The 10,041-nt window shown below is 56.1% G+C and overlaps 1 long non-coding RNA gene across 2 annotated transcripts; it reads left to right on the top strand.

Moving 5' to 3' along the window:
* Positions 1–824: 824 nt before the first annotated feature.
* On the top strand, positions 825–6,144 carry LOC112821638 (uncharacterized). Of its 2 annotated transcripts, none has more exons than XR_003207505.1 (3): positions 825–916; positions 1,084–1,207; positions 3,475–6,144. It is a non-coding gene; the product is annotated as an uncharacterized lncRNA (long non-coding RNA). The 2 variants fall into 2 exon arrangements; XR_003207504.1 differs by having other exon boundaries at positions 825–1,001.
* The last annotated feature ends 3,897 nt before the right edge of the window (positions 6,145–10,041 follow it).

Raw genomic sequence — 10,041 nt, 5'->3', positions numbered from 1 at the left:
TCCTGGCAATGGGGCAGGTGGGGCTTGACTCTCAGATTGCAGCTATGGGATTTTAGCGCATCCCCTTAGCAAACCTGCGATTCAGGGCAGCGCCAGTGCCATGAGGTGCTGGCCAAGGAAGGGGGGGTCTGGAAGTGGCTTCAGGGAACCCTGCCTCTTCTTCTGGGGTGGCTGGGGAGAATGAGGCTGGGTGGTCCCAGATCCCCGGGGTCACAGGGGGAAGACCTGCAGCCATGTGCGGGGACCCCATACTTCGGCAGCACCTGCCCCCCCCCCCACGCCAGCGACCTTCAGGGGCCAGAAGGGACCAGCCCTGTCCCACCCACGTGCGTGGAAGAATGCAGAGACTTCCATGCAGAACTTGGACCCCCTCTTCCCACCTCCACAAGGTCACATGCACGTCTCTCTGCACCAGGCAATTATCTCGACTAGGAGGAGGGGCAGGCGGTGAGAAAACCCCGGAAAACTAAGCATCTGGCCCTAGGGAGACTGAGTTAACGTACAGAAATGGAGATATCTCTAATGAGCCAGCTGAAGATTTCTGCTTGTTACTTTTCTTTTCTCTTGTCCTTTCCTTTCCCTTCTTTTCTTATTTTTCTTTTCCTTCCTTCCTCCCTCCCCTCTGCCCTCCTTCCTTCCCTCTCTTTCCCCCTCTCCCTCCCTCTCTTCCTTCCTTCCTTGCCTGCTAACAGGGGCCCAGGCGTGGCAGAGCAGGAGGTGTCCCAGGCATGGCTGTGGCAGGGACATCTGGGAGAGTGGAGGGGCCAGAGGAGGTGCTATGCAGGTGGTTTGGGTGGTTTGGGTTTCCTCTAGAACACAACAGGAAGATTATGTGCAGTGTAAGCAGAGGCATGAAGGGATAAGCGTGGTGAATTAGAAAGATCGTCCAGGCAGTAGGGAGGGTGCCGTAGACAGGGTGAGTCCAGGAGGAGAGGGCGGTAACGCGGGCCATGCGTGCGTGAGTGGAAGAAGGAATAGAAAGGGGAGAACAAGCCCGAAAGGTCTGTAGAAGGACGAGCAGTCCCCCCATCTGCCTACAGAATGAGATGCCGCAGCCCGTCTCAGACACAGTGTCTCCTTCAGGTCTTGCACTGAGCCCAGCCCTCTGCTTTGAAAGCCCTCTTGGCCCCAACAGCCTGGCCCCGCGCTGACCCAGCCGACCCCTGCCCCGGTCTGCTGCCCTCATCCCAGAGGAAGGCGCAGCATGGTAAGAAGCCGGCCTTTACCGGAAAGTGGTGAGGACGCCATGGAGGCCTGTGAATTGGGACGTGCTGGGCAAAACTGGCCCGCGGTGGGGAGGCCACTCAGGGGCCGATGGCCGCATGGCAGCCTGAGGAAAGGAGGTGAGGGCTGAAGGCAGTGTGGGGAGGTCCAGCCAAAGATGAGAGACCTGGCCACAGTCCGGGCCCGCTCTGGGGAGCCTGAGGAGCAGTGTGGGCACCTGGGAAATGAGCAATAGGAGAGAATCTCGCTGTCCACCTGAGAGGTGCCTGGGAGTGAGGGAGATAGCCCCGTACTGAAGTCTACGTCCTCTGGCCACAAACAGAGCCTGTGATTCCCCAGGGCCAGCGAGAGTTACCCCCACCCCCAAATTCTCAAACCCCTCCGTGGAGTCAGCTGTGTTGCTCTCTCCCCACAGCAGGTGGCGCCATCGTGCTGGGATTGGTGACGGAGGGGCCAGAAACCCAACGGGGGCGGGGGCGGGAGCGGGAGGTGCAGGCGAGGCCTGGAGCCAGAGCAGGGAGCTGCTGGGGTGGGGGCACTCCAGTTCTACCTTCTGGAGGACCCTGGGCTCCCTCCCTCGTTCCTACCTGTTCCATTCCTCCCCGCACCCCTCCATTGGCTTCATGCCAGGGTCTGCCTGCCTCTCCCCTCTGTCCCTGCTCCCCTGGCTGTCCCCTTGCCCCACCATTCCTGCTTCGCTTTCCTCTTTCCGCTGGGGTCCACTCTGAGCCATCCTGGCAGGGTAAGGGAAGTCCAGGTCCAAGCCAGGGAGCTGTGTTTGGCAATGGGACTGTCACCGTGGGGGTCTAGCCTGAGCCGCTCCCAAAGGCTTGCCCACCCCTGACACCCTCAGGAAGTATTCCATGCCCCCCGCTAGGGGAGTTCCCAGTGGGTTCCCAGGAACATCTGCTAGTGACAAGATGGGCAGGGCAGAGGGAGTATTTGCTCTGACAAAAGAAATTACAGCAGCTCCCAGGGTGGTGAGAACCCTTGCATCTCCTCATCTGAGGACTTCAGTCAATGAGAAAAACCAGAGGAGCCTCTTCTGTCCTCACTTCTTCCTTTCGTGGCCTTGGGCAGGCGGCCCACTCATGGCGGGGTGAATGGCACCTGCCCCAGGTGGTACAGGGAGTCAGATGGGCCCAAGTGGGCAGTGGGCCGCAGAAGCAGGGTGCCCTTCTGAAGGAGCGGGTGAGGGCAGGGCAGGCCCCCAGGGACACATCCCAAGGGACCCTGAGTCCCTTGGCTGAGGGTGTGGGGGGCACAAGGGCCTGGGGGGATAAGAGCAGGAAGAGGAAGGCCCCCGGGGCCATCCGCCCTGCACAGCCCCCAACCAGCCACTCCCTCAGCCTAGATTTTATGGATCGCTGCTGTGTCTTTTTAGATTCTAAATTGATGTCATGGATTTGGTAAGGGATGAGGGTACCTGGGAGACAACGGGGCAGAATATTTTAAGGAAGAGCTGTATGGTAGCCAGAGGTGCCTGCTCCCTGGGCCCGGCTTGGACACCCCCAGTGTCCTCCCCCCCCCTGCCCCGCAACCCGCCGCCCCCCGGCCATCACCTAGGTCCTTAGCTCAGTTGGTGGTTCCTACATCCGGTTCCATTTTAGCTTTAAAAAAAAAAAAGAAAAGCCAATTTGCCATCTTCCGTCTTCCTAAGGACGGGGTGCCGTCTCTAATCCCTTCTTGTTCACCTTGAACTTTGGGGTGGTTGGTGTGGCGGAGCAGCGGTGCGTCTGCAGGTTACACGTGAGCTCTTGTTTCCAAGTGCGCCCGGGGCAGGGGCAGGCGGGTTGGTGCTGAGGAGGCTGGGAGGGAGGAAGTGTGAACAGAGGGGAGCGATGAGAGAGAGGGTACCTGAGAGGGGAGGTCAGGAATGGCTGGGCAAGAAGGGGCCACTGACGGCTGCGGTCACTGCTCTCGAGAGGATGCACGAAGCACCCGGCAGTGACCGCGGGGCTGCCCACGGGAGGAAAGGGCCCAGCGGCGGCAGGGACTGCACTTGAGGCTGGACCAGGTGGGCAGCCTTCAGGGCCAGCCAGAAATGTCCTCATCGGTTCTGGAACCAGCGAGCACACTGGGCGGGAGGGCATGATGACAGACTTCTCAGACACGACGGGCAGCGGCTGGGGGAGGTCTGGGGTGGCAAGGCCGACTTTGGGAACTCTGCTGCATGTCTGGAATTTATAAGTTGTCTCCTGCCCTGTTGCTCTGCAAGAAAGTAACTTCTTGCTTGATTTGTGGCTGGAGGTGATATTGATGATAGACCTACTAATTCTGCTCCTTGCCCATGGTGGGAGGAGGGAGAAATCATGGCTCCCGGCCCCTGAAGGGGCTTACAGCGCAGCTGGTGAGAGGTAAGAAGCGGCAAAGGAGCATCTGTGTAGGAGGGACCGGGAGGTTGAGATCCGGGTGGGCTCTAGGAGGACTTCTTGGAGGAGGAACGGGATTCAGCTGGGGAGAGGGGGAGGCTTTCTGAGGTTGTAGCTGTGCAAACAAAGGCATTGAGAAGGGGTGGAAGTTTGGGAGGCTGGGCAGAGACGAGGGGACACTGAAGAAGGACCTGGCATACAGTGACACCAAGCAGATTTTCTAAGGAAGGAATGGAAGGTGGTGGGAGAACGGAGGGGCTGAGAGTTGCTCTCAGAGGCCGGTCCCCCGAGCCCCATCAGCTCTGTGGCAGACAGCTGCCAAAGCACCCTACTTGAACGGCCCTAGGGCAGACCCTCGTCCCCCCAGCTCCCCTCCTGGGCTTGCTCGGAACATGAAGCTGAGGCTTAAGAACAGGAATGTGGCCAAACCCGACCCCTGGGCCTCTTCCTCAGGGCCTGTCTCCACCTCATTTCTTGCCAAGCAGCAGCTCCTCTAGTGCCCTGCTGGAGGCAGGGGTGTTTGTCACCCCAGAGGTGACGGACCGTCCAGTAACCCCCTACCAAGATGGCAGCTTAGCAAGACAGCAGGGCCTTTGTCTGGTCCTGACCCTGCTGGGAGGCCCGGCCAGCCTGAGTTTGCTCAGTGTTAATTATTGACCAGGTGCCCAGGGACAGTGCCCCTCTGGCCAGCTGCATGGAGGGCACTCAGGGCTGGGGCCTTGGCCTCCCACAGCATCAGGTGGGGCTCACCTGGGTCCAGGTGAGGAGAGGACCCTGGCCTTGGGTGAGGATCAAGGAAACCCAAGTGTTTCCCCCACTGCTCCTGGGGCCCAGTATTAAGTGAGGTGCAGAACGGGCCCAGTCCAGAGTAGCTGAAAACTCTGTGTATGGAACTGCCTTGTTCTGACCCTCCAGAAGGACAGGAGGGGGTAATAGAAACACCTTAAGCCCCAACAGGAAGGAGATGGAGGATGGACAGAAGGTGAAGGTGTGAAGTTCTCTGGGGAGGACACCACAGGGACTCTTAGGCCCAGCGGCCCCACACGGAGCAGCACGGGACCACGGACCCTCTGATGGGAACCACCAGCCTGACAGAGCATTTGGGGGGTTGATTCATTCCGGGCCAGAGAGAAGAGGGCTCAGGACGCCAGCCCTGGCTCCACCACCTCTGACCAGGAGCTCCAGGTAATTCTGACATGGACTACTCCAGAGCCACCTGAGGAGGCCTCAGCCAGGAGCAAGGAGGAGGGTGCATGGAATGATTTGCACATCAGGAGACAGGAGGTAGAGGAGGAGAGGAGAGAGCAAGAGCCATGTTGTTAACGGGACCTCCCGCTCCTGGTGCTCCTTAGAGTGTGAGCGGTCCCAGTTGGTCACCCTAAATAGCCCTGAGAGCTGGGCCCAATTACTGGTCCCTTTTGATAGATGAGGAAACGGAGGCTCAAGTTGGTCACCTGCCCAAGCGTCCCAGAGTTGAGGCAGAGCCGAGGCGGTCTGACTCCAGACCTGTGCCGTTGTTTTATCTGCCAGGGGCAGGGTAGGGGGGACGGCAGGGAGAGGAGAGGCCCCCAGGAAGAGTGAAAGAAGAGAATAGCCCAGGGGCCTGAGCCCCTGGCTCAGGGTGTCCCCGGGGTGGAGGTGGGTGGGGATCTGGCTCCTTCAGAGACTGAAGCCTGATCGCCCACCCCATGTTCTCCCCAGGGGAAGGCATCCTCGGGGGGCCTGGCCTCTGGGTGTCAGGCAAGTGTGTCCCAGGCCTTGAAAGGAAGGGCCCGCCAGCCTCACCCCCTCTCCTCAACCCCACCTCCCCTTCCCCTTTGACTTCACCCGTGAGAAGTCAATATTGATGTTTTATGACCCAGGATAAACACACACTTTTTTCCTCCCATGGAGGGGTTATCTGGTCTGGAAGGTTAATCAGTGACCACTGGGGGTGGGGGTAGCACCTTTCGTCTCTGAGAAGAAAGCACCCATTCAATTCAATCCCTTCGGCCTGGCCCCTTCGCCCCTCCCCAGCCCAACTCTTTCACCCCGTCCCTGCCATCCATGGGACTGACCTGGCCCAGCCAGTGGGGCAGGCCAGGGCTTTTGGAGATCTGAGGCTGGAGTCTGAGTTGCGGGGGCGGGGGGGGGGGTTGCTGGCGCTGTGAAGTAGGCTGCATCCAAGGAAAGCATCCCTGAAGCCCTTTGCCCTGTGCGTGGTGGTTTTCACGGCAATCTGTTGGCAGGACAGGTGGCGCCTGCACGTGGCTGCCGTGGGTCCAGCTAGGTCAGGCGCGGTGAGAGGGAGCGAGCCCTGTCCCTCGGGAGCTGTGCGCACAGGAAATAAGACTCACGTGGCAGAGCACACAGAGAAGACCCGAGGTGCTGCCGGCCATTCCCCAACACGTGCGCCAGCCCTGATTCACCTGCTTTGCGGCCTTGGAGGCTGGCTTAACCCCGCCGGGCCTCAGGTACCTCACCTCTCTTTCCAGGGGTGGGTTCAAGGATCGGAAGAGATCCTGCCTGTCCTTAAGAGTGTGGAGAAAATAAAGTGACTATAATTCAAGCGGACTGGAGTCTTCTCTGCCTTCTACCCCTGGGAGTAATTCACCTCTGGGTGTGATGGCCCTTTTGCTGAGGGAACCATCTCTGGATGGGCCCCTTGGGTTTGGAAGACTTGATGCCCCGGCACGTAGCCTGAGGGGCAAGCTGAGAGGAAGCAAGCCTGAACTGGCTGGTGAAACGTGAGGGGAACGGGGTTGCCGTGGCACAGGACATCAGGGGGAGGGGGGGCCCGGCACCCGGAATGGGCAAGAATGGAGAGACAGCTGGCCACTGAGAGAAGGCTGAAAGGTGAAAACCACTGCGGGGGGCAGAGTGGGAATTGCGGAGGCGCACCTCCGAGGAGACATTCCCGGCAGTGGGGAATGACCAGCACATTCTGAGGAGGTACTACGTGACCTTGAATGGGAAGCCGTTTTCCACCCTGTACTGTTATCACTAACCATTAGTCCTGAACTTGAAGAACATCTGCCACACACCTCAGCCTTGGTCCTTGGGACACAGGGAGGGAGGAAGGAGGAGACCGGTGTCAGCTCAGCAGGGGCAGGGCGGAGAGGGGGGCACAGGGCGGAGAGGGGACGGCAGGCATGGGGCTGAGGACCCTGGAGAAGCACACTCCATCCGGAGAAAGTGCCCACCCGGAAAGCCCTCGGGAATATCGGGCACGGGAGGTGATTCCACAAAGCTGGAGAGCCTGAAGACATACAGGCTAAGCATGCTGCAGGTGACATTGGTGAAGGTGCCTTTTAAACACAAGTCATGCCACAAATGTCCCTTCATGATGGAACGGGTTTATGGTCTGGGAAAAGCCAAGTTCAACCTATATAGTTACTGGCTCTGGGCTCGGCACTTGCCTGGAGGATGAAGGTGGAGAGACAAGGTCCTTGCCTCTCAAAGAGTTCTCTCAAAGGGAGACGGGCTGTGGCAGAGGTGAATAATTGTTCCCCTCCGTCACCTCCTCCCCTCCTCTCTCACTGTGGGAGAACCCCTGAGTTTTCGGCCGGGCGTGTGGCAGCCCAGAGTAAAGACCGCGTTTCTCGGCCTCCCTTGCACCTCGGCATAGCCATGGGCCAGCAGAGAAGCAGACGGACTTGTAGACTGCACACTGTCCCGACCCTTTCCCCCTTCCGGGCCACTGGAAAGAGACGTTGGGGGTGGCGAGCCAGGCTGGACGGGGACACCCTCCTGGACGGCGGAACAAGACAAAGGAAGCCCAGCACCCTGATGACTTCGCAGAGCAGAGCCATCCTACCTGCTCAGGCTCTCTCAGGAGAGAAAAATGTACTTCCATCTTGTTCAAGCTGCTGTTATATTTGGTCTCCCAGGTAGAGTTAGGGCTGCCAAAACCTATTCCTTGCCTAATTTAGGCTAACCGGGACGTAGAGTACTGTCATAGAACGTATTCACGCGTGGGGCACTGGCTTCCCAGTCAGGCGGGGTGGACACAGATCTGCAGACGGGAAAGTCAGTGCCCCCTGTGAGGCTCTGGCAGCAGATCTGGTAGACCTGTCCTCTATGAGTGATAGCGTGATAGGAAGACCACACGCCCTCTGAATGGCTGAGTGCTGATTGCTTCATGCTTCTTTCAGCCGATTCCCAGAAAAGACGGATGAGCTCAGGTGTGACTTAGTTGGTAAGAGGCGATGGAAGGCGGTACCGGTCTGCTAAGGGAGCACGTCCTGCCTGCAGTCTGGGTTTGGTAACTTGGAGCCCTGCAGAGTGCTGAAAGCCAACTGTTCTTTCTCTACCCCAAATGGAAGGGGTGACCTAAGCTGGCTTTGAAAAGACAGCCTTAGTAGGAGTTAAGACTATGGCCCTGAGCCTTTCCCAAGCTTTCCTGGTTAAGAACTTGCTCTCTGCCAGGCAATGGGAGCCAGCCCCACAGCCAAGATCAGATTAAGGGTGTTTCCTTCCCACCCAAGCCTATTGTCTCAGATGGCCTGAAGATAGCAACCATTAAGCTAAGAGAGGGGTCTGGGCGGAGTACAGGAGCCAGTAAAAATACAGCCAGAGTTTTCAGCCTGACAAACTCTGTCGGGACAAGACCTTTGGCTGGAGTTACCTGCACATGGAACCGACTAGAAGCAAATAGTCTGGAAACCTAAGGGAGGCATATTCTTTAATGTCCACTTCAGATGTAATTATGGAAGATCATCATGACCCTAGTAAGAGCCTCCCAGAGGGCACAGCCAGGGGCCAAGGAGGACACTGACCAAAGGGGTTACTTCTAGAAAACAGACGGGCGGGAAGTCTTTCTTCTAACTGGCCTCATTTGGTAATTGCTATGGACTCATGCCATCCACATAGTTTCCATTGTTTTCTTTTCTGAGTTAGAGTTATTGTTTTTTAATTGTGGTATGTGGTTCTTGTTCCATCGTCGTGTATTGGAGGAGGTGGGAGGGCAGATAACTTGTCTTTTAGTGTGTTGGTCTCCAGGCTGCAAGTAACCACATCCAGACCCGATTGAGGTGTTGGGTGCAGGACAGTAGGGTACTTGGGGTTGTTGGCCTTGAAAGGTGGGGTTTGAGTTTTATATGTGAAGGAGCGGGTAATCACAGACAGTTGGGTTGCTAAAGGGGTGGACTGTGGCAGAGGTTGCTAATGGAGCCCAAGACCATTTTCCCCTTCCCTCTCATGATCATGTAACAGCTGGCTTTTAGTGAAGCACCTTGCCACCCAGGATAAAACTGACTTTTCAACAGTCTCATGTGGAGTTATATGTGATGAAGCAACTAAGTTTTGGCCAATAGGATGTGCATAGAGTGTCGGTACAAGTTCTGGATCATACTGTGAGAGGCCGAAGGTACTTTCCCCTCCCCTTTCCCCTGCCTGATGGCTGGAGGGCAGAGACGTTAGACAGCCATATTGGTCCACACACAAGAGGGCGAAACAAGACAGAAAAAGTTTGGGTCCCAACACCGCAGAGCTGAGCCAGCATGCCAGTTAGGACTTTTATGTGAGAGAGAAATAAACTTGCTCAAACCGCTGGTATGGGGTGGGGGTGGTTTTGTTTCTGTTTGTTTTTGTTAGAGCAGCAGAGCCTCTAAGCTGCTGTGGATGCACCTCAATCCCTGCAGGACAATGGGGTACGTGATCTAGTAGAGTCACACGTAAGGTGCTGCGGCAGCACAGTGGAAAGAGTCCTTATTTCTGTTTGGGGGAAATCTGGGGAGACTCCCAAGAGGGGATGGTTGAAATGAGTCTTGAAGGATGACAGACTTTTTCAGACACACCAGTGAGGCGAAAGGGAAGGACATCCTTGATAGCTGGACAGTTTGAGCAAAGGCTCAAAGTAGCGAAAGCACCTGACAAATGGTTCAGGTACATAAGGAGAGGGGAAATCCAGGGAGATGGGGCTGGTGAGGTAGATGGGGCTAGCTGTGCAGGACCTTGAACGTCATGATATGCCGTTCAGACTTTGCCATTTGGAACCGCTGAGGGGTTTAACAGGGAAGTACCATGATCTAATTTTTGTTTTGTTTTCAAAAAAGATAAATCTGGCAACAGTGTGTAAGATGGATTTAGAAGAGAGAGCTTGGGGGCAGAGGGAAGGAACTTTGTAAATATAATATAAGCCAGTTCTGATTTTCCCACAGAAACAGTATTATAATAGAGGATTATGCTCCTGGCCAAGGGCCTGATATACAAATTTTTATAGAACTGACTATAAAACCAAATGCAAGTAGTGATAATGGTATACCCACAATCTGTACATTACAAAGTTTCTAAATAGCATATGAATAATTAAATAGGGCCACACAGTAACCAACCACAAAGATGTGTATGTATAATATAATACAGCCCTCAGTCTCATTTCTGCCTTTTAAGAAATTTATTGTATCACAAAAGCAATCTCTGTTTATTTTTTAATGGATTTATTGAGGTATAATTGACCTGTAAT

Source organism: Callorhinus ursinus, unplaced genomic scaffold (genome assembly GCF_003265705.2).
Source record: "Callorhinus ursinus isolate GAN/ISIS: 27379988/994484 unplaced genomic scaffold, GSC_fseal_2.0 scaffold10, whole genome shotgun sequence".
Taxonomy (NCBI): Eukaryota; Metazoa; Chordata; class Mammalia; order Carnivora; family Otariidae; genus Callorhinus; species Callorhinus ursinus.
This window is presented reverse-complemented; position numbering and strand designations above follow the sequence as displayed.